The sequence below is a fragment of the Octopus bimaculoides genome, chromosome 11 (assembly GCF_046866305.1).
Source record: "Octopus bimaculoides isolate indiv1 chromosome 11, ASM4686630v1, whole genome shotgun sequence".
Taxonomy (NCBI): Eukaryota; Metazoa; Mollusca; class Cephalopoda; order Octopoda; family Octopodidae; genus Octopus; species Octopus bimaculoides.
This window is the reverse complement of record NC_142938.1, coordinates 55,751,531-55,775,605: the sequence shown is the minus strand read 5'-3', so window position 1 is coordinate 55,775,605 and position 24,075 is coordinate 55,751,531. Positions and strand designations below refer to the sequence as shown.

The 24,075-nt window shown below is 36.8% G+C and overlaps 1 long non-coding RNA gene across 5 annotated transcripts in view; it reads right to left on the bottom strand.

The window, feature by feature from the left end:
• The window catches only part of LOC106881766 (uncharacterized), a 77,510-nt gene that overhangs the window by 1,107 nt on the left and 52,328 nt on the right, over positions 1–24,075 (bottom strand). The window contains exons 3-4 of one of the 5 annotated variants that reach the window (XR_016243684.1): positions 14,964–15,039; positions 9,934–10,009 (exon numbers count right to left, since the gene is read on the bottom strand). The exons of 3 other annotated variants lie outside the window; for them this stretch is intronic. This is a non-coding gene — a long non-coding RNA (uncharacterized LOC106881766). The remainder of the gene's footprint in view (positions 1–9,933; positions 10,010–14,963; positions 15,040–24,075) is intronic. One more of the 5 variants, XR_016243682.1, reaches the window with a different exon arrangement.

Sequence of the window (24,075 nt, the reverse complement as noted above, 5' to 3'; positions counted from 1 at the left end):
TGAAAGTATTTTACCTAAGATGTATGTGGTGCCTGGTAGTGCAATTTTCTGTATGTTATATATATTTGTTAGTCTTGGTGTTTTTGTTATGTACTTGTCTGAATATATTTTTTTATCATACCTGCTGCGCCTATTATGATAGAAATTGTTCCTGTTTATAGGCTCCACATTCGAGTAACCTCTATTTCCAGGTCTTTGTATTTTGAATGTTTCTCCATTTCTTTTAGAGAAACGTTGTCATCTGTTACTATAGATACATCAATTATAAAGCATTTTTTTTTCTTGATGATCTCTGACAACTATATCCGGCCTATTGGCCTTAATTTCTCTATTCGTATGTATTGGCAAATTCCATAGTAATGTTGCTTTCTCATTTTCTGTGTCCTTTTCTGGTGTTATTCCATAGTGTTAGCATAGCTTTCAGTGTATATAGGTCCCAATTCTGTCGTGTCTATGAATATACTCCTTCTTAGCCAGGACTGGGCAGCCAGAGACAATATGGTTTATTGTTTCTTGTCCATTTCCACATATTCTGCAGTTACTTGTTATGTTTCTTTTCATTATATGTTTCTGGTAACTTCTGATAGGGAGGCTTTGGGTCTTGTGCTGCAATTAAAAATCCTTCAGTCTCTGCTTTGAGTTCTAAGCTTCTCAGCCATTGTTGGGATTTTGCTTTGTCTATTTCTTTTGCGTTTTGTTTAATGCAATATTTGCCATGAAGAAGCTTTCTTGCTATCATTTTATCATGATCTGTTGCTGTTCTAGTTTTAGTTTGGATTTCAATTGTTTTACAGTTTTTGTTGTTTCTTCTTTTTCTTCATAGCTGTAAGATAGTATGACTTCTTGTTTGTATTTGTCAGCTTCCTTAAATACTGAAAAGTTTTTTGTTTTGTTCCTGTTTTGCGACTATTTGTATTAGTTTTCCTTGCTTCTGAAGTAGGTATTTCTGTAGTCATATGGTGAGTATTTTGTAATAGCTTTCTAGCTGTATAAGGCCTCTTCCACCTTTGATACGTTGTATATATAACCTTTTTATGTCAGATTTTAGGTGGCGCATCCTAAATCCTATCATTATTTTTCTTGTTTTCCTGTCTATTTTGATTAGTTCATTTAGAGTCCAGTTAAGAATATTGTAGCTGTAACTTATAACTGGGATGGCCAGAGTGTTGATACCTTTATCTTGTTTTTCACATTGAGCTCTCTTTTCAGTATTAATCTAACTCGTCTATAGTATTCTTTTCTTATCTTCTCTTTCATTTGTGTGTGTTGTATCGTATCTAGTTCATTGATTCCTAAGTATTCGTATGTCTGGCTTTGGTCTAATTCTTTTATTTCATTGGCTTTATCTCGTGTGATGTTGCTACTCTTAGCTAGTTTTCCTCTTTTCAAGGTTGCTTTGACACATTTTCGTAAGTCAAATTTCATGCTTATTTCTTTGGTAAATCCAAGTACTGTCTGTAGCAATGTTTCCAGCTGTTTATCGTTTATAGCGTACAGTTTTAGGTCATCCACATATAAGAGGTGGCTGATTGTTTTGCCGTAACAGTTGTATCCTCATCCAGTTCTGTTTATTATTATTATTATCATCATCATCATCATCATCATCATCATCATTATTATTGTTATTATTATTATTATTATTATTATTATTATTATTATTATTATTATTATTTCATTTATCGGCCTCTAGGGCCGACATATAGGGAACAATACAGTAGACGGGGACAGTGGTGGTTTTACACAAAACAACAAGTAGGCAATTAGGAAAACAATAACAATAAAGATTAAACAAAATCGATATAACAATGAGATTTCCCCAATAGGGGCGATAACCACCCAGGGTTAGCTCAGGTACCCCACCAATCCTGAACCACCTGACACTTTGAGGGTACTCGGGAAGAGTACACCTCCCTTTCTCAAATTCACCAGCCTACAGGCGCATTAATAGAGCAGGTCCATTCACACGTGCCATTTTCGCTACATTCACCCACCTTTCAGTAAATGTACTGGGAGGAATCACCTCTCTCCCCACCCTCATCTTCCTTTCCAAGAGAAATTTTAAAAAGCTGATGAGGGATTGGTCGAAGAGAAAAGTGTCTGTCTTCAGCCCTTTCAAACTGGTCTATCATACAATCTCTTTCGCTACTGCTACCAGACAGGAAAATTGTCTTCTCTTCCTGGCCAAAGGAAGGCGGCGGGCCAATCTTCATTATAGACTCAGTGGATAGCTGGATCCGTCCTACACGCGACAACAGCTGTTCGATATAACTCCACAAGTCAATAATGCATGGATACCGCATCTTGGGCAGGTTCGTCTGACAGCACTTCTGTTCCTATAGAATTTATCTCGAACCAACAGTGCCCCTCGGTAGCACTGCCAAGCGAGGGATTTCTGGAAGTTATCCATCGTCCCAGGCTCGAAAGTTCTCCTGAACAAGCTGGTCAGTTCGACTTCGTCGACGCCCAGCGCCTCTCCGAGTGCGTCATCACACTTTTCCACCACTAACTCTCTATAGAACTCAAGGGTGGGTGTTCCACTGACCAATTTTCCCGCCTGGTAGAGCGCAGTGAGTGCCTAGCAACATTCCAGGTGCCGGTCCCCCTATCTGAGTCTTTTCTTGACCCAGGACTGTAGGTCAGTCAAGAAGACGAGCTGGGGGAAAGGCTTGTTTGACAAACGGCAACCACACCTGTTCACCGTTTAGGCAAAATATCTGGAGATGCCTCAGCCTCCGCGGCATGCCCAGCCCTCCACGTCGAGGGTATTGGCAGCAGATGGACTGCCTCATCAACAAAACCTGTCCCTTCTACAAGAATTTGAAGGGGAGGCGCTCCAACTTGGCGAGGCGCGAACGGGAGCAAGGTACGATGGTCAGGCGGTAGTAGATGATGGACGCGATGTACGCATTTGCCACCTCTACCTGACTTTTCAGTGATAGCTTCCTCGCAGCCCATTTCTGGGTGAGACTGGCTACTCTGTTCGTCACCTCGTCCCAATTCTTATCCATCTGGAAATCTGGTCCGAACCAAACCCCAAGCAACTTTACCGTCCAGCGTCCAACGACGTTGTTGGACGGCATGGACTTTTGAATTCAGTCAAGATCTGTATAAATTTTACAAAGTAAGTCTAGGGAAGATCCCTCAATCGGTTGCCTGAAAAAGATGAAGTACTGAGGTGTAAAATACCCCAGCTATTCAGATTTTGGTGCCAAACAGATACAAGTTGCTTTTGTTAATGAATATAAAAAAGTTTGCTTTTCAGAACAAACTGTCAGTAGATTCTCTCCTGAGAAGTACGTGAACCGACTGATGCGACAACAATAATAATAACAATACTAAGACAAGATTACTGTTATTAAACAGGCAAGCGGTAGCTGCTTATGAACAGAAAAGAGTGAAGAATAAATATATCTCGGATCTACAGCTAACAGCAAAATTGAAGCAAAACTTCACCATTTATATCAACTAACAACTATTTATATCATCTAACTAAAAGGACGATTATGATAGGAAACCTATCTACTTGATGTTATCCGTGATCACTAAAATTGTAAAAGAACATCCAGCACAGACTGGAGACATCGAATGTCTTACTGTACTGTGTAGCAATTACTATTCGCCAGCAGATGGCAGTAACTGTAATTAACTGTAACGAGAAAACACCACCAAAATAGATGACCTCTCTAAAAAAAAGGTGACAGATTGAGGGAAAATGTTGTCTAATTAGACACTAATGTTATATGCAAAATGAATAATAAATTCAGAAACCACCAGCAGCGACTTTACGATTCGATATCTTAGGTCTATGGGAGCGAAGATAATTGCACTTAAACGTGAATAACGAACGGTGGCGAGAAATTTCGTAATCATCAGAAATTCCTAGAACATAGAACTATCAATCGCAAGTTTACATTAAATCCATAAGTAATGGATGAAATATGATCAGAAATTCTAAAATCCCGTCACCAGAATGATTCGTGATCATTTTCTCGTGAGGTTTGGAATATACACAAACAATACAATGTTGATGCAATGCAGTTAAACGAGCGACAGAGTAAGTGTTACGCAAACGTCTTTTCCAAAATATATATCATCAGTGAAACTCTTCCGATGGTTGTTGCAAAATTACCGGACAGAAAAATCATCCGGGGTATATCTGACAACCCTCGTTAACCGAATCAAAAGAACAATGAGCGCTGAACTCGATCTGGCAGACCAACTGATAGTTATACGCACGACACTCATAAATAAAAACTAAGAGAAGAGACGCTTGTGGCCGAAAATTACAAGCGCATAGAATACTTGAATGTACTGCTTGAATGTTTTCCTCCAGAATCAGTGTGAAATACACATTGTGGTGACATATGAACTGTTCCGAACTGCTCCTTATTAACGAAACTATCCTTAAGGAAGCGAAGTATCACTACCAAAGTCTGCTGATTTCATGACTACATTAAAAGAAGGCGTTTGACTATGATTCCGCACAATAAAAGTATGTTTCACTGTGCTAGTCAGCTGTCCCTTTAATGTCAATATCACGGGAAAAAGAAAACGTGGACGGACTATTGGCGAAGTGTTTGAAAACACATTCAGCATTATATTTCTGATTACTGGAGCGACAAGACATGTGCTTACTTGTGTGGAGCAGCGTATGGCTAAGCTTGGATTCTTGGAGAAAGAAAAGGAACGTAACTCCATAATTCATATGCAGCACATGTTTACGACAATTAAGGCCTCAGTAAAATTTAAAGGTTTTGGTTGTTCAATGGATAAGGAAAACAAAACAACACAGACACGCGCGCGCTTATACATGTGTGTGTGTATGTATGTGTGGGTGGGTTGGTGTGTGAGTAGCTTGTACACCAGGTATATTAGTCATGTAATATACGCCCATTTACTAATTACTTATTAAATCAAAAATAAATTAAAAACAGTAATCTCGGTACATTGAAAAGTTGTCAAAACCATTGAAAATTGAATGAGTTAATTTGTTTGAGAGAAGAACCAAGGAAACAACTTTTCTTTGCTATAAGTCAACAATGTTCTGGCATCTCAGATTATGGGGCTGCGGTGGGCCGGAGGTATAGGGTTAGTAACGTCATGTGAACAGCCGAGGAACTTTGCTAGAAAGTGAGGAGGGAGAGAGAGGGGTCATTTGAACGGGTGGATGATTAGCGTTGGCCTCTTTTACTTTGGGGCTGTCACTCGAGACGAATGTGATGGCCTCGGGAGTGGAAGGAATTGCCATTAGGTTCTGGTCAGAGGTTAAACGGGTAGGGTTCCTACGGATATAGCCCGGATGGAAAGGCTCGACGCTACGAAGGGACCCTCGAGGTGGATGAATAATGCTTTTTTCCCCATACCACACAAATGTAAAAATGAGTGCTGCATTTGTTCGACCATAGTGACGTAATTTCTCATCCCATAAAAATACTGATGAAAGGCATGCTATTTCGAAAATGCTTGTAGCGCCTTTTTAGTTTGTACTTGGTGTTGTTAAATTGCCAATTGACTCATAAGTGTATTGTTGAATGTCAACAAGCGATGACTGATTGACCTCGAAGGAAACGCGCAGGAAGCACTAAAAGTAAAAATGGGGCAATTTAACTTCTTTCACAAAATCCCATTGTTAGTTTTATTAATTTTCTCAGACTATTATTTTCATTAATTTTCTCAGACACAAAAGTTTTGTAGACCATAAAAGCCAGTTTACACGGTAAACCCAAAGATCTATTTTCTGTTTGAAATTTAATTTCAAAAACAGAAAACGTTGCTGCATTTTCTTCCGTTGCTATAATTAATTAATTAAACCACGTTGATTATCTTCCGTTTCATTCAAATTTGACTTTTAGTGAATTCCCTTTCAATTCACAGAAACGTTACACACACACACACAAACACACACACACACACACACACACACACACACACACACACACACACACACACACATGCGCGCATGCAACACATCTGTGTGCGTGTTTTGTTTTTAAATTTTGTTTTCTTTGAACTTTCGAATTATTAGTGAAAAATGACTAAAATGTTTCTTGTGGAAGAACTTTTGAAAATCGTTTTCCAAAATGATGGCAAACCAGCACTGACTGAAGCTCGTAAACATATTTTGACAGCAGCATTAACAGCTTATAACCGTAATCTTGTGATTAGCGTGTTCTTTGTGATTTTGTTAATCCTTATGTGTATGTATATATCTGTGTGTATATATGTACGTATACATATATGTAAGGTAAATATACATAATAGTCATATGATTCCCATAAGATTACAGCCGTTTCGTGACCTTTTTCATGTAGTATTAATTACAGTATGGAAGAAATTATGCGTACATGTCTGCATTAATATGTAAGCTCGGCATTGTACAATGTGTGTGTTTGTGTGTGTGTATGCATGTATGTATGTATGAAGCATTTATGCACGTATGCATGTATGTATGCATGTATGAATTGTGTGTGTGTATGTGTGTGTGTGTGTGTGTGTGTGTGTGTGTGTGTGTGTGTGTGTGTGTGTGTGTGATGGAAGGTTACTTTTAGTGCTACTGGCAACATGTAACCTAGTACGTGTTGCACAGCCGAACCATCAGCGACTAAACCAGAAACTCTACCAAGCCTGCTTAGTAAAGAGGGTGGATTTCGTTGGATACCCTACAAGAAGAAAACCAAAACGAATCAAGAATCAGATGAACTCGGTAGAGTAAGTGGGCATCCAATAGCTTGGAGTGAAGAATCCCTAGTCTTTTTTAGACATCTCTCTCTAGAAGGAAAACTCCGATGTAATACCTGTGGCTCCATCAGCATCCAGTGATGTATAGTTCTTGGTTGTGGTCAAATAGATACGTTGTTTAGAGAGTAGGGTTGACCCTGTACAAGGCTCACTTTAAAAATGCTTCAGGCATCGCTTGATATTTTAATGCCTCTATTATGAACTGTATACTATGCCTCGCCGTAGCCAAAAAGAGCAAATCACTCAAGAAAAAATTATAAGATGGAACGAAGGCATGTGTCAGCGTGGGTGGTAAGCTCTCTAAACACTTGTTGCAAGGGACGCTCATCGTTGCAACTTCTGTAGAAAAAAGTGTCAGTCTTTAAGAGGACGGAAAAGTCACATCCGTGCTGCTTTAAGAGAACAATCAATCGATGGCATTGCTCAAAATCGAGTTGCAACCATAACATGTATGTATGCATGTGTGTAGGTGTGTGTCTCAACATGGTTAGGATCCTAATTATCCAAAAGAGGATTAATTGACTTAATTACAGATGTTAGTGCAGAACACAACTTGTGTCACTTTTATTGAAATTTAGTAAAGGCTTTCATATTGTGGAAACGAAATTTTAAAAATTTCCTTTTCATTTCAAATTGAGGTTAAAGTTTACTTTTTGGTACTATCTTAAAAGTAACGGCCAAGTCCGAGTAAATGATAATCTGTCCAGTAAGAGTGTGGGGCTAGTTTAGGTTACCACGAGTAAATATTTTTGCGGAAAATGACAATATTTAACTGCATCATACGTTTGAATTTATGGTCTGATCTAAATATATTAGGAGGAAATATTCCGCCATGAGCCTTCTTTATACCTTCCAGTGCTTAGTTTATTATTATTGATAGTGAAGTACTGAAGTATGCTCTACCTGAAACGAATGTCAAAGACAAGATTTTGATGAATGTTTCATGAAAATGTCTTCCCCAAAAAAGAATTCAACATAATTTGAAAAGGGTAGCAACCATAGATATTGTCCAAGATCAGTATCTCACAGTGACAATGAAAGGTACGTGAAGGAGAAGCAAATAAATTATATATAAAACGTGTCTATTATAGTATCAAGACCTAGAAACCTGGCACAACTTTTTGAAAAATTCAGACAAGAAGTTGTTTTCATAATTTCCAATAAAGCCTATGGAAGCACATTTCAAAAATGATAAATCTATCAATATTACATCAAGGAGTCAACAATTCAATGAAGCAAAATGAACAACAATGAAACAATGCAATAATGAGGAGGTGAATGATCATTCGTCTTCAGTTACTCCTTCTTTGTGCTGTGCGATATTCATCCGTTTGAATGTAAAACTAACAGCGGACCTTGAAGCAATCCAGCGAAGCTTCACAAAGAAGATCGTCTCATTGCAACAGCTCAGCTACTGGAAAAGGGTGAAACAGCTAAGTCTATACTCTCTGGAAGATCCTGGAAGGAATTGTGCCAAATTTTGGATAGAAAGCTACACCAATGCCAGAACGGGTTGACACTGCGCAGTGCCAAAGATCCAGCAATGCTGTTGCGCTTCAGGACCAGTTCCTGCAACAACCTGAGTTTCAGGAGCCCACCGTTTTTTTATATTCTCCCAAAGACCCTGAGGCACCTACACAAAGTGGATGTAGGTGTTTTCAAATCAAAACTGGATCTCTTCTTGTCGAGAGTCCCAGATGAGCCTACCGCACGGCAGGGAGCGTAAATGAAGGCAGTGACATCAAACTCCCTTATTCACCAAATGCCACATATCAGTGGAGGCTTTCAATAATAACAGTATAGCGAAACGGCGGTGCCCCAGCATGGCCACAGCTTTCAGTTGAAACTGATAAAATAAGAAAAAAAATACACACACACACACACACACACACACACACACACACACACACACATATATATATATATATATATATATATATATATATATATATATATATATATATATATATATATAGATGTATATACATATATACATATATATATATATATATATATATATATATATATATACATGTATATACATGTATATATATAAATATATATATATATATATATATATATATATATATATATATATATATATATATATATATATATATATATATATATATATATATATATATATATATATATATATATGTATGTATATATACATATATATACATGTGTATACATATAGAAGAGAGGAGACCCCCTTCGGTCATGAATGACCATGGGATTGCATCTAGAAAGTTACCCTCCGAGGCACAAGTCTGGGCAAGGTTGTTTGTGGAAAGTCGGTAGTCGCCCATGCATATCATCTTCCCCTCTCCACACCATTGATGTTATCCAAGGGAAAGGCAAAGGCCGATACAGCTTGGCTGTATACATATACATATATATATACATGTATATACATGTATATATATATATATATATATGTGTGTGTGTGTGTGTGTGTGTGTGTGTGTGTGTAGTTTCACTATTAATAGTGAAACTATTTAAAGTGTAACTTATCTCACATTACATTAGAGATGTTATTGTTTCACTTTAGACACGTAATACCAAAACAATGTAAGCGATTGCTCTGAGCTCGCCTTAGGTAAGAGGTTGAAAATGTTTTGGCCCACGACACTCTATGGACCCTAAGTAGTGCATGTGTAAAATTTGAATGAAATTGGTTGGGTAGTTCTCGACTTTTAGTGATGCATACATAAAGACAGGTAGACCGACAGACACACACATTCTCAATTTTATATATATAGATATTACATAAACTTTGTTTGATATTCCATTTTATGACTTCTTTCCTTGGTTTCTAAGTATATGAAAATTATCTCTAAATAATTTCTGAATTATTTCTAAAATATCCCAAAGTTAAGCGATTTACATTGATTTCATTAATGCAATACATTATAGAAATAAAACCTTTATAAATACAATTGTAGATCGTTATTTGGATCGTTATTTGATAGCAAATGGATTGAAATATGTTCAGATTGAACCATCAACAGAATCGTTGTCACTTCTCCGAGTATTCGGGATAACGCGTCACTAAAACCATTTCCATATATTGTCTACTAGTAGATCCTTATCTTTCATGTGGTACTGAAACGTAGGTTTTTTTTAATCTATTCCACATAACAGATGCTGGGACACTCTACAACAGTAAAAGCAGATAAATAATTGTATTACCTCTGAAATGCTTCATTCCGAATGGTAAAGAGGTTTCTGATGATCGATGTAGATATGATGGGAACTGTAATTACCCCTGACAGGATGCCACAAAAATATATAATAAGCCATTAAAAAGACGGCAGTACCAAGTATCAGAGAAACATAAATTGAAATCATAACCATTTTAAATGCCAAATATTTATATTTCATAATCATGTGATCCTTTTTGTCTGGTTCTACTTCATCTTCATAACCAGTGCCCGCGTATTTTATCCTGTTTGTATCAGTCAACATTTTAATATCCTTCCTTGTAATTCGGAATAATAGAATAGAGAATACACTAGAAATAGTTCCACACGGCTCCTGTTTCAGGTATGTCCGTTCAGTAATAAATGAAAACACTGGACACTCTTAATATATTCTCATAGTTTTTAAACTACTTGAATCTTAAATACTTTCCCCGCTAAATATCATTCGCTTCTTTCTCTATTTCTGTTCTTTCTTGGTTTATACCTCATCTCTTTCTTTTTTAAACGAAATTCACTGATCTATCACATTTTCACTCTTGTTTTACTCTTCTTGTTAATCCGAGTCTTGAGGCCTGAAACAGATTGACCTTTTACATTTACACTTTTATTTAATATCTAATATTCTTTCATCGCATTTTATCCTCTTAAATAAACAATACTTTATCTTTTGACACATACAAATGCCGACTTTTAACATCCAAGAGTAAGTTTATTGTTTTGTTGGTTTTCTACTTCTATCAGGTGAAAAGCCAAAGTTCCTTCAGATTCCTTCCATGAGGGTTGAGCAGCAGCTGGTACAGCTGCGTCACACAAATATTCGAACTCTCAGGAAAGGAATTATTCTTGATATTCATGGGGTGTTCCATGCTCATAAAAATGACGTCAATAGTTTACGCATTACCTGGGTAAGGTAAACCAATGCAGCAATTAATCGTTACTACTGACCTAACTCCAGCGGATCAGTATGAACGACACTTTTATTCTTGAAAAGCAAGACGAGAAATTAATTTGCATACCTTTAGACTAATAAGTTCTATGATGTCTTGCAGAAACTTCTCGTGTTCTAAAGATGAGGATGGATATTACTGTGAACACCAGACATGCTCAAAAAACAATGCCTAGCAATGATCTCAATACCTTCAGAATTATGGTCAGACAGGACGATACTCATATTTTGAGATATAGTCAACTCTTCTATGAATGTATGTCATTATCCAGTTTATTTTAAGATTTCTTGCCAACAGAGAAAGAACCGGTTTCTAACATCAACAACAGGGTATTTTTGTTTGTATGTATGTATGTATGTATGTATGTATGTATGTATGTATTCTAATGCATATAGTTACATATCTAGACATGCTCATATATATTTAAATGATAAACTTCTGCAAAGTTTTACAGATTTTTACAGTTCCAATGATGGATTGGATCTGTATTCTTCAAATTAGCTTTCTCCTTTCAAGTTTTGAGAAGCCTAATTTCTCAAGATTGGTATTTAGGCAGTATGTTACATATCCCAGGACCCCTATATATAAAAGGTATAAACCTGAACTTGTAATCTGGATAGAGTAACTGCAGATTTTTCAATAGTTCAGCATAGATGGTCTCTTTTTCCTTTTTTTCATGTGTGTATGTATGTATGTATGTATGTATGTATGCATGTATGTATGTACGTACGTACGTATGTATGTATATATGTATGTATGTATGTATGTATGTATGTATCTATCTATCTATCTATCTATGTGTATGTATGGTGTGTGTGTGTGTGTGTGTGTGTGTGTTTGTGTGTGTGTGTGTGTGTGTGTGTGTGTGTGTGTGTGTGTGTGTGTGTGTGTGTGTGTGTGTGTGTGTGTGTTTAGCAGAATCCTAATAATCACAAGTAAACATAAATAATTGGCTTGAATAAACATACAGAAGCAGTTTTATGACGTAACTTGGTAAATTTTAATGACGTTTATGGTAAGTGCCAAAATGAAAAATTTTATTTTCATTCCAAACTGATGCTAGAGTTTACTTTTTAATATAATATTAAAAGGTAAGATACGGATTAGAAGCGCTAAGCAATGATGTGCACAAATATAGACTTGTTACTTGTTCAAATATGTTTCAGACATATTCGAACACGTATGAAAGCTGTTCACTATATTTTGTCATGACAAAAATTCTCACTGTAGCCAAATAGGTGTAAACGAGTTCGGACCAATCAGTTCGGAGCGCTCTTGAAGAGGAGATAACTACTCCTAAATGCACGCATCCATTAATCTGAGTAGAGGGCGCTCCGAACTGACATGGAGAATTCTTTTCCATGACAAAACGTAATGAATGATTTTCTTACTGGTTTGAATATGCCTCAAGCATATTTAAACCGTTAACAAGTGTATATCAAAGCTAAAGTATGACTTCAACCCCAACAGACAATAAAAAGTTAATTCAGGGAAATATAGAGACTAAGGACATGAACCTGTCTTTCGCTGGAAAGTAACAATATTCATCGAACTCTAAAGTTTGAATTGATAGTTCCATCTGAACACAAATGGATGCCATTAACTTTCTTCCCATCCCAACCCGGTACTCTCTCCTGAGAGGTTTCTCAACTCCTACATCATATCATATTATGAACACTGGGCAAATCAATGACAGGAAATGAACAATTCATATTGTCCAATGCTTGTCCGCTCATTATTATTGAGGGTAGAGTACTAAGTGATACTCTACCTGCAACTATGAGTGACACACTACCTGGAACACTGAGGGGCACATTACCTTAAACATCTGCCCAGAGGTAGTTGTTGATTAATTAAAATAGCCATCTATATACATCCTACTCAATGTATATACCCCGTTGACAGGCCAGTTACTGCAGTATGTCTTGAGATAACAACTCTTATTAACATGCTGTGTTGAAAACACAAGTATCAGAGGAGAAAATTTGTCCCAGCAGCGGACAGTAAGCACTCCACATACATTTCGGCAAACTTGCGCTTTTTCAATGGCGTGTACTCGCAACCAGTTACATGATCGGGCGAGAATCCCTCGTCTCTGATAAAAGGAAAAATGAATAAAACAATCACTGATGTTGCAAACAGCTGCATGGCTGATTAATAATCCAGTATCCTCAATTGAAGCAATATTTAAGTAAAGTAGCCACCGATGTATCATGTGGCTATTTCAATTAAATGCTGCCTCTATAGTGTATACCGTATTGTTGATTAATATTTCTTAGATGTAAGACGGCGTGTTGGCAGAATCGTTAGCTTAAGAGCATTGGTATTACTAGAGTGTGTGTTATCAGAGGCAGCCCTTTAGATTTTTGCCCCCTTTCCGGGGCTCATAGACCCAAAAGTACCACCTACATAAAAGCGTCGCTCGGGGAGGATCATTCCCTCGCCTAACCTCCAAGCTACGCTACTGCTTAGGAGATACAACATGCAGAGCAATTGCTCTCTTTCATGCGTTTATGGATGAGAAAACCCTTTGACTTTTAAGTTTAAAGTAAAGCGATGCACTGTGAGGATAAACAACAAATGTCCAAATCTTATCAAAGAATTTTCACAGTTGCTAACATTCCATGTCATATTAGAACTAAGAAAGGTGGCGAGCGGGCAGTATCGTTAGCACGCCGGGCAAAATACATAGCAGCTTTTCGTCCGTCTTTACGTTCTGAGTTCAAATTCCGCAGAAGTCAATTTTATCATTCACTCTTTCGGAGTCGAGCGATGGGGTCGAAATAATCGATTTACCCCTTTCCCCAAAATTGCTGGCCTTTTGCCAAAATTTGAAATCAATATATTACGAGTAAGGGAGATTGTCGTGTAGTTTGTCTGCAGGCTGAACTTTAATGAATCATGCACAGATGGCGCCAATATTGACCAGTTGAGACTGAAGATACCCCATCACAAAATGTGAAATATGGAGTGAGTACACCTGACAACTGATGTCTTGGAATAGCATTCCAAAAGGGGCAACTTTCAAGCAAACATTTAGCTTACAGCTCATAAAACAACCATGTCTGTACAAAACCTTTACAATCATCAATGGATTTAGACAGACAAAATCTGGTTTTAGTTTAGATTAGGTGTAGTTTAGTTTAGATTGAGTTGTACGTATTTTGTGCAGATTTATATGTGTGGAATAAATGAGTTATGAATGTTTCCAAATCAGCTAACATTGATTGATATTTGTATGTGTATCATAAATTTGTAAATACCTCTCCCCACACACATACACACAATTTACATAATTGTTTAATGCATTAAGTTGTCAACTTTTGGTTCTTTTTGAAGTCTTCAGTGATTTTAAGGTGAAGTCATTAATATCCATGTGTATAATATTATATATACGCTGATAAATAATAATATGATAAATGAGCCCTTTTAAAGCCTAGCCAGGCTCATGGACCCGGTTTCCCGGTTTCAATGGCGTATGTGTTCCCCAGCTGGACGGGGCGCCAGTCCATCGCAGGATTACTCATTTTTGCCAGCTGAGTGGAACTGGAGCAACGTGAAATGAAATGTTTTGCTCAAGAACACAACGCGTCGCCCGGTCCAGGAATCGAAACCACAATCTTACGATCATGATGCTGACACCCTAACCACTAAGCCACGCGTTTCCACATATACGCTGATATTTGATCTGATTATTTTATGTTCAAAAATTGTTTAATTCATCTCTAAAGTAAACTGTTTAAGTATATACGGTGATATTATAAACTCAGTACCTTATAGCGATACAGGTATTGTAAAAACAGTTGTACATGTTCGTTTGAAAGCAAATGCCATCAAGGATGTTAAGTTTGAACCAGCAACTAGCTCAAAGAAGAAATTTGAATATTGCCACTGTCCTCGAAAACACGAGATCAATCACCTCTAAGTCATATATGGTTGATTATAATCAACTTGATCTGAAGTCATAATTTAGAGCACCCTTCTCTTTACCAAAGCATAAACATTCTTAACAATTTCACATAACATGCTGGGACACTCTACAACAGTAAAAGCAGATAAATAATTGTATTACCTCTGAAATGCTTCATTCCGAATGGTAAAGAGGTTTCTGATGATCGATGTAGATATGATGGGAACTGTAATTACCCCTGATAGGATGCCACAAAAATATATAAGCCATTAAAAAGACGGCAGTACCAAGTATCAGAGAAACATAAATTGAAATCATAACCATTTTAAATGCCAAATATTTATATTTCATAATCATATGATCCCTTTTGTCTGGTTCTACTTCATCTTCATAACCAGTGCCCGCGTATTTTATCCTGTTTGTATCAGTCAACATTTTAATATCCTTCCTTGTAATTCGGAATAATAGAATAGAGAATACACTAGAAATAGTTCCACACGGCTCCTGTTTCAGGTATGTCCGTTCAGTAATGAATGAAAACACTGGACACTCTTAATATATTCTCATAGTTTTTAAACTACTTGAATCTTAAATACTTTCCCTTCTAAATATCATTCGCTTCTTTCTCTATTTCTGTTCTTTCTTGGTTTATACCTCATCTCTTTCTTTTTTAAACGAAATTCACTGATCTATCACATTTTCACTCTTGTTTTACTCTTCTTGTTAATCCGAGTCTTGAGGCCTGAAACAGATTGACCTTTTACATTTACACTTTTATTTAATATCTAATATTCTTTCATCGCATTTTATCCTCTTAAATAAACAATACTTTATCTTTTGATACATTCAAAAATTTTAAAAATTGAGAAGTAAATAATAAGTACTTATAAGTGCATTTTCGATAATGTACTCCTTGATGCATTTATACCTAAAATCCTAAAGACGGCTTGATCACAAATGAAACGCTTTTGATTCTAGGTTTTCACGATCAGGTATGAATTGGTATTAAACGACAATAACAAACGAGCTAATATTGGTTTCAAATTTTGGCACAAGGCCAGCAGTTTCAGAGGAGGGGATAAGTCGATTACATCGACCCCAGTGTTCAACTGGTACTATATATATTAATGACTCCGAGAGGATGAAGGGCAAAGTCGACCCCGGTGGCATTTGAACTCAGAATGTAAAGGCGGACAAAATGCCGTTAAGCATTTTCCCTCCACCCCCCACCCCACCCCCGCATTAACGATTCTGTCAGCTCGCCGCCTTCACACGAGCTAATATTAGTTACATAACGTTTCCTGTAATTACTTTATAATGATTACGATATACCAATTGTAATTTTTCTGATTTACATCGAATTAAGGTACAACAAATGCTGTACTGATCATCCTTGAATTAGTTTCAGTTACAAAGTTATTTGTGTCTGACTGGAGGTATTTAAGATGGTGAATCTACTATAATGCTAAGTATATATGTATACATAGGGCGTCCTCCCAAAAATGAATACACATATTTATTTCTTTATTGCCTATAGGGGCTAAACATAGAGGGGACAAACAAGGACAGACAAAAGGATTAAGTTGATTACATCGACCTCAGTGCGTAACTGGTACTTATTTAATCGATCTCGGCGGAATTTGAACTTAGAACGTAACAGCAGACGAAATACCGCTAAGCATTTCGCTCGACGTGCTAACGATTCTGCCAGCTCGCCGCCGTAAATGGATTATAAAGTCAGTATTTATTAAAATACATTTCATTTTCAAAATTTAATAGAATCTACACAGAAGAATTATACTATTTTATAAATGCTTCCTTTCAAATTGGTGACCATTCTGGTCTAGGCACAACTGATGAAGCTAAGTAGTGGAATCGCAAACATCAAGAAACATTTCTTTCCGTATTTGTGAGTATTTTCTTTCAATGGCGGCCATCAATTTGACGGCTGTCACCGGTTGTGTTTTGTAAATTTTGTCTTTTATGTATTTCCATAAAAATGTCTAGTAGTATGATGTCTGGTGAATTCAGAGAATATTCTAATGAACCTCCTCGTCCAGGGGAAGCATTTTTCTCAACGAAGTAAGCCCTTACATTACTGTGGAAGTGTTAGGACGCTCATCTTGTTGGAAATAAAAATCCACATCTCTAAAGCCCTCCCTGGTGCTCGGCGAGTTCAAGTAAATAGAACCAGTCAAAGTACAGTCAAAAATTTATAGTCCAATTAATCCTTTTGACTATAAGCTGCACCATACTTTAACTTCTGGTAAATTAACAAGATATTCCTTAGTAACATGTGGATTCTCAGGTCCTCAATAGGCGCAATTGTGCACATTCTGCCAAGTGCCACTCGCAAAACTACACTCTTCGTTCCCGATTATTTTCATTTGAAGTACAAACAATTCTTGGAATGTAACTTTTTCAATGGCAGTATTTCAAATTGCAATATACTCTTAATTTTAAAATCTCTGTCTCAAGAATCATTTGCTGCGTAAATTTTCTTGAATTCTGGCAATACGTTTCTAATACCCTTTCTTCCTTTGTGGGACTCTTCGATGTCCGCGGTCTTCCTGAAAGTTTCTTGTTGACATTATAAACAATTCCATCTACCTGAAAACCATCTCTGATTCGAGTGATGATAAGTCGCGCACGTTGATCTGTTTGAAACTTCCTCCTAAACTATCCTAGCGCTTCGAGTGTTTTCTCAAACTTCTAGCCTAGCTCCCGTCATTATTTCTAATGTACTGTAATTCTCGAATAAGAATCAAGTAGGCAACAACTCAAAATAGAGGACTCAATACACTGAAAATGTGGACTCTATATTCTTCTATTAAAGAAGTATGACCATATATATAACTATTTGAATAGGTGTCTTAGTTCATTTGAGAAGACATAAAAAAAATAAGCGCTGGAAATCCACATGAAACCGCCTATAGAGATCTTAACTACGTATGTATATGTGTGTGCTTGCATGTATGCATGTATATGTTTATGTAATATATATCACTCACACACACACACATGCGCACAAGATATCTTACATATCTATTTTTAATGCGTCCCGGTAGATTCGAACGCAAATATGGTAATCGCTGTTGCATTCATCACATGAAAACAGCTCCTCCTTTACGCCGATTAAGCGTTCATAATACAATCGGTTCATTCATGTAAGTGATTCTAGGATATCGATGTTTCGACATGTTGTGTTTCATCAGCCAGAAGCACCCCGACTAACGAATCTGAGAAGAGCCGATAGCCTTGTTTATAATTTCAGCGAATAAACTGTTTGGTGATCCATGCTGATATCTTCTAACAGATAATGAATCGATATTTGCACGGTGAACTGCGAGAATCTAGACGATTACTTTCATATTCATTCTTAATATGTCCCGGCAGACTCGAACACAAATATACTAATCGCTGTATCTAACCATCTTCGTATAATGCACAAAGGTATTTTCTGGAGTCTTTCCGACTTTCTATATACTAATAACCATATTCTTAACTTTCTTCAGAAAATGTGTATAACGGTTTTCCCTAGATACAGAGTTTTCTCAACTAACTATATATTAATAACACTATTTTTAAATTTCTTCGTCAAATGTGTATAAAGTTATCTGCCAAATACGGAGTTTTTCCTACTATCTATAGGGCTTTCCTATAAGGTGTTATCCACCCCTGATTGGAACTCTCCCGTATGACATGTACGCATGCTCAGTGATTTGCTTTAACAGTTGCAATCAGCTGAATGCACATTGCCAGTGACATTTGACATAATTACCCACACTCTGTGGTCAGGATTCTTTTTTTGCTTTGATGTCGGTATCGAAGGGATTACCAGACACAGGACAATACAGTGAGAGCAGCTTTCACTCACATCGTGGTATTCGATGCTGTGTACGTGTCTGTCGTGGTAAAATATGCCACTCCTTAACTGTTGCTTTGCTTTCATCCGTAGCACGAGGTAATTATGTCATTATCTGTGAAAGGAGATAACCTACTTATAGGAAAGCCCTATATATCAATAGACGTGTTTCTAAATGCCTTCGTAAAATATGTTATGGTGCGTTTTGATACAAGTGTTACAACTTTATAATGTCAAGTACTTCTTAAATTATAAATAGAATTTGATGCATTGCGGTGGTGAACAATGATCGTAAGGTTGTTGGCACTCCGTCGCTTACGACGTCGAGGGTTCCAGTTGATCCGACCAACGGAACAGCCTGCTCGTGAAATTAACGTGCAAGTGGCTGAGCACTCCACAGGCACGTGTACCCTTAATGTAGTTCTCGTGGATATTCAGCGTGACACAGTGTGACAAGGCTGACCCTTTGAATTACAGGCACAACAGACATAGGAAGTAAGAGTGAGAGAAAGAGTACAGCAGGGTTCGCCACTATCCCCTGCCGGAGCCTCGTGGAGCTTTAGGTGTTTTCGCTCAATAAACACTCACAACGCCCGGTCTGGGAATCGAAACTGCGATCCTATGACCGCGAGTCCGCTGCCCCAACCACTGGGCCATTGCGCCTCCACGATCGTAAGGTACAACAGCGAGAATTGAATCAAGAGAGGCGAAGAAAATGTGGGTAAAGATTGGGGAAAACTGGTCGACTGAATAACGCTGGTCCTGTGATCATATGCTTTTTAACATACGCGGTCCGGTTTGGAAATACAGTAAACTGATTACACGCTCATTTTTCTGCATAATTAATGTGTAATCTTCTGTACACGGGTTACAACAATATTATATGTACGTGAATGCTTCGACGCGTCGTTGCTTTTTTAAAAATTGGTGAAAAACTTCAAATATTAAAAAATATATGAAGAAACACGAAATAGCTGTTCAACCAAACAATTTGGAATTGGTGAATTCATCATCTGTTTATAATATAATCAAAAGAAAAAAAATTATGCGTTGCATCGAGAACTCGGAGAGCATTTAAAGTGAAAATTTGTGGTTTTTTCTGAGTTTGATAGCAAAACTGAAAAAGCGTCAGATTTGAGAGATTGCTACTGTGGCGTTGATGATGGGCATTCAAGCTTTAAAACTGATGCAAAGTTGATTGTTCATTCTCGTTTCAAAGCAATCATAATTGGGTTACACATTTCACGAATATACGTTGTAAAATCACCAATAGCAACTAGATCGACACTGAAACATTAGATGTGACGAAGCTCAATTGAACAGTCTCTTCAGGAAGACTTTCAACCTGAATTCTATGGATAACATACAATTTTCATTTAATATTTTGAATCATTTAGCACAGCAAGGCTTCTATTATTTTTATTACCCTCTCATCTTCTATCTCTTTTTCTCCATACTTCACTCTTTCTCCCCTACTCCCCCCCTCTCTCTCTCTCTCTCAATCTATCTATTTATTTATCTCTTTCATACGCACCTTTTTCTCACTGGCGAATGCTGTGTAAAAAACATCTGCATGAAGCACTTCTTTCACCGTCACTGAAAAGCTGCTCTCGTCGGATCACGAGTCACTGAAACACGCGGCTCTTTCTGATCGTTGGTCAACCCAAAAGGTCATTATCATTTAATCTCTGATCTGCCTTTAATATAAGCATTGAGTAAATAGTTAATCTTAATATAAATATAAATAAGGACACGAGCAAAAGAGATTATAAAGATTAAACCTCATCCGTTCGCCTCTCCCAACATATTAAACCTCTTAAAGAGGAGGAGTTCTTGTTAACAGTGAGATTATCAGTTTTGATACAAATGTGTATACGATGCCAAATACTTGCTTACTTTGATAACATTTTAAAAAAATATTCAAGCTTTTTACTTTTCTTTATATTTATTTATTTCGCAACATGCGTATGTAAATATCTATATTGTACATTTAATTTCAATATAGATTTAGATAAATTTGAAAATTTATGCTGAAAATTTATAAAGAGAGTGAAGCTGTTGTTTGATTTGTTTAATTTGGATCATAGATAGCAAATACGATGCATATGATCCATTATCTACACACTTATAGCAATATAATAATTATTTAGTGTGTATAGTCTAATATCAGATTCATAAAAACTATAGTTTTTGTTAGTAGCATAGAGAAAAAAAAGACTATATACATTATATCATATTCCCCGCCGTCTTTTGAATTCAAATCCCGTTGAAGTTAATGTTTTCTTTACTTATTCCAACATCAGTACAGTTAGTAAAGTTAGTATGTCTATCCTCATTTATCACGGGTGTTTCGTTCTCCCCCGAAAACCCCACAGTGTTTTAAATGATTCAGTAAATAATAGAATGTCTAGGGAAATAGATTTTGTTTTAAGACTCCCCAAGCTGTCCTGAGTCTTGTGGATAACTGCTGGGGTACGCTTTTGCTCCCAAAGAAGAATCTTTGACTGATCGATAACCTGTAAACTCCGCTCATACTGAGCGTACAACATTATCCTGGATCAGTGATAAACTAGGATAGATGTATTCTTTTTATGTCATTTGACTTTAATTTTTCCACGAATACATTTGATTTTGCGCTTCCGCAAAAGATACCAATATTTTATCATAAAGTAAACGCCGAGAATTATCATGAAGTTCCCTACAAGCAAAATCTATGACTAGGTTTCCATCCCTAATCGTGGTTATTTTAATTCACTTATACCTTAGAACAAGTCATAAGTATCGCAATCATTATTTATTTCCAGCTGGCAGAATAGTTAACACTCCGGGAAAAATACTTGGTGGCATTTCGCCCGTCTTTATGCTCCAAGTTCAAATTCTGAGGTCTACTTTAGGGATCGATAAAATAAGCACTAGTTGGGCCCTTGAATCCATGTAATCAACTTACTCCTCTCCCCCAACTTGCTGGCCTTATGCCAAAATTTGAAACCATTATTTATCTTCACCCTTTAAAGTTCATAAAATCCATTCTGTGAAATTAATCCAGTACTGAATATTGACAATTAATCCAGCATAACTTAATCCTATTTAGAGCAGAGAGAGAGATAGAGAGAGAGAGAGAGAGTACATAGAGTAATGTTAGAAGAACAGGGACTGTAAATACAGGGTGTCCCAGAATTAATGATGACCTGAGTGAAATCGGATGCATTTTTTAAAACTCACTTTTATTTATGTTATCATCTTTAAATTGTGTTAAAAGTGTATAAATATTGAATTTTGTTTATAATTTTATTTTCATTCCTGTTAGACCCCTCTTATTTGTCCATGACAGCTTTTTTCAATTTGGCAGCAATCGTTTTCTTTATCTCATTCCCCAAGATGGAGCAATCGTTTAGCTGAGCTTAAAGAACACATTCAGTTAGCAGTGCAGGTGCTAACTTCTGAAATGCTTCAAAATGTGTTTCACAACGCTAAGGAGAGATTTGAAGTATGCAGGGATACAGACATGTTGAAAATTTTCCATAAAAGTTTGACGTAAGATTTATAAATCTATTTGTTTTTGGTAATAAACATAAAATTCTGTCAGTTTTTTTTTTATTTACTCAATTTCATTGAAACAGTTAATTATAGAACACCCTGTATGGTGTAGCGTTGTTAGTTGTTGCATTGCTCGAGTAAATATTAAAATCAAAGGTCTTCTCGCCGTAAACAGCTTATCTTTTTGTTAAGCATATTGTATCAAGGAGTATATTATCCAAAATGAATTTCTCCTTTATAGGCATGGCTGTGTGGCTGAGAAGCTTGCTTTCCAACCATATCGCCTTGGGTTCAGTCCCACTGTGTGGCACGTTGGGCAATTCTCTTTCATTACAGCTCCGTGCCGACCAAAGCTTTGTGTATTATATAATTGCCATTGCTGTAGTGATATATGAAATAACACATACAACTCACTTATTATTGCCATATAATAAACAAACAGAAGTTCGTGTATGAAATTGATCTTTTTCTACTTCAATTCTTGCATGTTTTTTTTTTCTTATAAAATACACACCTACAGGAGGAGTAAATCTATATATGTAATAACACTTTGAATATGGTTCCCGAGAAAGAGTAAAAGTAATTGCCCGACCAACAAGGGGTATTACTGCTAGTCTATATATAAAACCAAAAGTTGAAATCGTGAATATACCAGGAAAGAAAGTTTTTAAAAAGGACATGTCGGTTTTAACCGGAGTTTCATGTTTTACTTGATGAAAAACAGTAAAGAGAAAGAATAGGAGAGAAATATATAAGATCCTAAGCCAAGTATTACAAACTTTTGAAAGAAACTGCTTGAAACAACACGCCAGAGCTTTACGTGGAGGAATTCGAAGTGAAGGACAGAGAAATAATTTGCACAAAACCTCAACAAGGAAATAAACCAGGATAAAAATGTATCACTTATGTTAACACGCACACACAGACATATATGTGTATGTATGAAATCAAACCATATTTCACCTCTTAAAAGAACATACACGTCTATCCAAATTTGTTAACTTAAACTAAAGTTTATAATTATAATTCTCTGAATGCAATGAAACACACACACGCGCACATACAACAACAACCGCCGCCTATAGTTACAAAAATAAACAGTTCTTTTTTTTAATTTTTGGTTAAATAGTTCTCTTTGCTGCTAAATAGCTTCTGGTCAACCCACAACGCAGAACTTGAATCAAGTGTTTCCCAAACATGCCATGAACTGATAAACGCCTTGTGAAATAAATTTGGTACTCAGAAACTGCATAGAAGTCCCACCCTTCAGAGGAACCGTATCTGATTCCCATTCAACTGTAATAGGAACTCCGCCATCTCAGAGAAACCATCCCTAATTTCTCTTATAAGATGGCACAATTTATACTTTGCTGCGTTTTAAACACCATCAAATGGTTCTTGAATGCATTAAGCGGAATTCACTTTGTTGCAAATATTGGCTTCAAATTTTGACACAAGGCCATCAAATTCAAGAAAAGACGTAAACCGATTACATTAACCTCAGTGCTCAGCTGGTACTTATTTTATCGACACCGAAATGATGGAAAGTAAAGTCGACCTCAGCGGAATTTGAATTGAGAACGTAAAGACGGAGGAAATGCCACTAAGCATTTTGCTAATGATTCTGTTAGGTTGCCACCTTAATAATAATAATAATCCCTTTTACTAAAGCCACAAGACCTGAAATTTTAAGGGAGGAGACAAGTCGATTACATCGACCACAGAATTCCACTGGTACTTAATTTATCGACCCTGAAAAGATGACAGACAAAGTCGACCTCGGCGGAATTTGAACTCAGAACGTAATGACGGACGAAATGCTGCTAAGCATTTTTTCCGGTGTGCTAACGATTCTGCCAGCTCACCGCTTTT